Source organism: Hipposideros armiger, unplaced genomic scaffold (genome assembly GCF_001890085.2).
Source record: "Hipposideros armiger isolate ML-2016 unplaced genomic scaffold, ASM189008v1 scaffold_1587, whole genome shotgun sequence".
Lineage (NCBI taxonomy): Eukaryota > Metazoa > Chordata > Mammalia > Chiroptera > Hipposideridae > Hipposideros > Hipposideros armiger.
Genome location: NW_017732937.1, coordinates 125,274 through 130,405, shown reverse-complemented (window position 1 = coordinate 130,405; position 5,132 = coordinate 125,274).

The window sequence follows — 5,132 nt, the reverse complement described above, 5'->3', positions numbered from 1 at the left end:
CCCTCTGTTTCTTCTTTTTTATATTATATATTTCAGTTCTGGATTTTTTTNACTGAGCCACTTGGCCGGCCCTCAACCCATTTTTTTAATTGGGTTGTTTGTTTTTGTTGAGTTGCATGAGTTCCTTATATATTTGGGATATTAGCCCCTTATTGGAGGTGTTGTTTGCAAAAATATTCTCCCATTTTGTTGGTTGCCTCTTTATTTTGTCAATGGTTTCTTTTGCTGTGCAGAAGCTTTTTAGTTTGATATAGTTCATTCATTGATTCTAGCTTTTACTTCCCTTGCTTTTGAAGTCAAATTCATAAAGTCCTCTTTGAACCCAAGGTCCATAAGTTTAGTACCTATGTTTTCTTCTATGCAGTTTATTGTTTCAGGTCTTATGTTTAGGTCTTTGACCCATTTTGAGTTAATTTTGGTACACTGTGACAGACAGTCAAGTTCCATTCTTTTGTACATGGCTTTCCAATTCTCACAGCACCATACTGAAGAGGCTGTCTTTTCTCCATTGTATATTTTTGGCTTCTTTGTAAAAAATTATTTATTTATATTTATGTGGGTTTACTTTGGGGTTTTCAAATCTATTCCATTGGTCTGTGTGTGTCTGTTTTTCTGCCAATACCATGCTGTTTTGATTCTTGTTGCTCTGTAGTACAAGCTGAAGTCAGGGATTGTGATACCTCCAGCACTGTTCTTTATACTTAGCATTGCTTTGGCTATTTGAGCTCTTTTGTGGTTCCATAAAAATTTGATGATTTTTTGTTCTATTTCTTTAAAAAATGCCATTGGGATTTTGATGGGGAATGTATTAAATCTGAATATTGCTTTGGGTAATATGGCCATTTTAACTATGATGATTATTTTAATCCATGAACATGGAATGTCTTTCCATTGCTTTGTGTCTTCTTCAATTTCTTTTCAACGTTTTATTGTTTTCAGTGTACAAATCTTTGACATGCTTGGTTAAGTTTATTCCTAGGTATTTTATTCTTGTTGTTGTAATTACAAAAGGAAATGTTTTTTATTTATTTTTCTGCAATTTCATTGTTAGTATATATGAATGCAATGGCCTTTTGGACATTGATTTTGTAGCCAGCAACTTTACTGTATTTGTTTATTGTTTCTAATAGCTTTTTGGTGGAGTCTTTAGGGTTTTCTACATATATTATAGCATCATATCATCTGCAAAAAGTGACAATTTAACGTCTTCATTCCCATTTCAGATGCCTTTTATTTCTTTCTCTTGCCTGATTGCTTTAGCTAGGACTTCCAATATTATGTTGAAAAGCAGAAGTGGTAGGGGACAGCCATGTCATGTTCCTGAACATAGAGCAAAGGACTTCAGTCTTTCATAGCTAATTATTATATTAGCTGAGGGTTTGTCATATATGACTTTTATTATTTTGAGGTATTTTCCTTCTATACCCATTTTATTAAGTGTTTCAATCATAATTGGATGTTGTATCTTGTCAAATGCTTTTTCTGCATCTATTGATATAAACATATGAATTTTGTCCTTTATTTAATTTATGTGGTGTATCACATTGTTAAATTTGTGTATGTTGAACCATCCTTGTGCCCCTGGAATGAACCCCACTTGGTAGTGATGTATTATCTTTTTAATGTTGCATCCGATTTGCTAGAATTTTGTTCAGGATTTTTGCATCTGTATTCATCAGAAATATTGGTCTGTAAATTTGTTGTGTGTTATCCTTACCAGGTTTTGATATCAGTGTAATGTTGGCCTCATAAAACGAGTTAGGAAGTATTGTCTCTTCTTCAATTTTTTGGAAGAGTTTGAGGAGAACAGGTAGTAAATCCTCTTTGAATGTTTCATAGAATTCACTAGTGAAGCCATCTGGTCCTGGAGTTCTGCTTTTGGGAAGGTTTCAGGTGGCTGATTCAATTTCCTTACTGTTGATCGGTCTATTTAGATTTTCCAGTTCTTTGTGATTCAGCCTAAGAAAGCTATATGTTTCTAAGAACATGTCCATTTCTTCTAGATTATTGAATTTAGTGGCAGATAGTACTTCACAGTATTCTTGAATGATCCTTTGTTTTTCTGCGGCATCTGTGATAACTCCCCCTCTTTCATTTCTGATTTTGTTTATTTGCGTATTTTCTCTTTTTATCTTAGTGAGACTAGTCAAGGGTTTGTCAATTTTATTAATCTTTTCAAAGAACCAGCTCTTTGTTACATTAATTTTTTCCATTGTCTTTTTGTTCTCTATTTCATTTAGTTCTGCTCTGATTTTTATTATTTCTTCCTTCTGCTGACTTTGGGTTTTGTTTATTCTTTTTTTAGTTCTTTAAGGTGTAACGTGAGGTTATTTATCTGGGATTTTTCTTGTTTCTTGAGACAGGCCTGTAATGATATGTTTCCCTCTTAAAACTGCCTTCGCTGCATCCCCAAACTTATGGTAAGATGTATTTTCATTTCCATTTGTTTCTATGTAGGTTTCAATCTCTCCTCTTATTATTTTTTTTGACCCAGTTGTTCTTTAAAAGCATGTTTAATCTCCACATATTTGTGGTTTATCCTGCTTTCTTTTTGCAGTTGAAATCCAGTTTCAAAGCTTTGTGATCTGAGAATATTCTTGGTACAATTTAAATCTTCTTAAATTTGCTGAGGCTAGTTTTATGTTCCAATATATGGTCTATCCTTGAGAATGTTCCATGTACACTAGAAAAGAATGTATAGTCTGATGTTCTAGGATTAAGTGCTCTATAAATGTCAATTATGTCCATTTCATCTAATATGTCATTGAGGGCTCATATTTCCTTATTTATTTCCTGTTTGGATGATCTATCCATAGCTGTCAATGATGTATTTAGGTCTTCTACTATAATTGTGTTTTGGTCAATGTCTCCCTTTAGTTCTGTTAGTAGTTGCTTTGTATATTTCGGTGCTCCCTGATTTGGGGCATAAATATTGATGACTGTTATGTCTTTTTGTTGTATAGTCCCCTGTATCATTATGAAATGTCCGTCTTTGTCTCTTATTTCCTTTTTTATCCTGAAGTCTGTTTAATTTCATATAAGTATGGCAACACCTGGTTTTCTCTGAATACCATTTGCTTGGAATGTCAATTTCCACCCTTTCACTTTGAGTCTATGTTTGCTCTTGTAGATGAGATGTGTTTCTTGGAGGCAGCATATGGTTGTTGGGCTTAGATTTTTTTTTTTGTCCAATCTGCTACTCTTTTATTGGTGAGTTCAGTCTATTTACATTTAGGGTGATTATTGATATATGAGGATTTCTTATCATTCTATCTTTGGTTTTCTGGTATGATGGTGTCTCCATTTTTTCTTGGCCTTTTTGTTGCTGTCTATTATTTCAGTGTGGTGGTATTCTATGATTTTTCCCTCTGTTTCTTCTTTTTTATATTATATATTTCAGTTCTGGATTTTTTTTGAGTGGTTACTATTAAGTTTATGTAAAAGGAAGTTTCATATTTTGAGTATTCCATTTTCTTCAGCATGCTTCCTTTATCCATTCCCTTGTGCCAGTTTAGATTTTTACTCTCTCCCCTTTTATGTTTTCGTTGTCCCAAATTATCCCTATTTATGCTGTGAGCTGATTTCTGTGGTGCAGTAGCAAGTTCTCGTTTTCCTCTTTTTTTAAAGTTTTTTTTCCTTCTTTACCCTGTATGTTATGTTTAAGTATATAGTGTCTTATTTGGTGTAGGGGTTGCCATTTCCTGCTTTTATCTGTCTGTTTGTAATACTACTCATGGTTTTAGATTCTTTTGCTTTTTTGTTTCAGGTTGAAAGCGTCTTTCAGTATTTCTTATAGTGTAGGTTTTGTATTAGAAAATTCCCACAGTTTCTGTATGTCTGCAAACATCTTTAGTCCTCCTTGTTGTCCATTATATCTAAAGAATATCTTTGCTGGATATATTATCCTTGTCTCATAATTTCTCTCTTTCAATAGTTTGAATATTTGAGTCCACTCCCTTCTGGCTTGTAGAATTTCTGCTGAAAAATCTGATGATAATCGAATGGGCTTTCCTTTGTTAGTTACCATCTTCTTTTACCTGGCTGCCTCAAGGATTCTGTCTTTGTCGTTAATTTTTTCTTTTTAAGGTTTTTATTGGGGAATTAGGGAAGGGAGAATTGTTGGGGAGTTGGGGAAGGGGAACATTGTGTTTTTCCAGGACCCATCAGCTCCAACTAAAGTTGCTGTCCTTCAGTCTTAGTTGTGGAGGGCGCAAGCTCAGCTCCAAGTCTAGTTGCCGCTTTCAATCTAGTTGTGGGGTGGGGGGGGGTGCATAGTCCACCATCCCCCGAAGGAGTCGAACCGGCAATCTTGTTGCACACTGATTCACCCAGCTGCCCGTTGTCAGCTCTCGGCCGCTCAGTTCAAGTTGCCACTTTCAATGTAGTTGCAGGGGCGCATAGAACCGGCCACCCTGTTGCTCAGAGCTTCTGTTCTTAACCAACTGAGCCACTGGGCCAGCCCCTCTTTGTCTTTAATTTTTGACAGCTTCAATACAATGTAGCTTGGAGAAAGCCTGTGGGGATTGAGGTAATTAGGTGCTCTATTTAAGAAAGTAAAAAACTGTTTTAATATATACTGATAGCAAAAGATGAATATAAGTCATATTTGATTTCTGCAGTTACAAGAGGTGCTCAGGGATGGACCTAGAGACTACTATGTTAAGTGAGATAAGTCAGTTGGAGAAAGACAAATACCATATGAGCTCACTTATATGTGGAATCTAAGAAACTGAATGAATGAGCGAAGTAAACAGAAATAGTCTCAGGGATATAGAGGACAAACTGATGGTTGCTAGTTGGGAGGGGGGTGGGGATGAGGGAGAAGGGGAAGGGATTAGAGAGCATAAATAGGTAACTACAATATTGCCACAGGGATGTGAAAGACAGTTCGGGGAATATAATTAATAATGTTGTAAATATTTTGTAGGGTGTCGGATGGTCACATGTCTTGTTAGGGAGACCACTTCATGGATGGGGTAGAGGCTTGATCACTGCAATGTACTCCTACAAAACTCCAAGCAGATGTTGTATAATATTGTATGTCAAATATAATTGAATATATATATATATATATATATATATATATATATATATATATTTGAGGGGTAAAAAATATAACTATTGCACTGTGT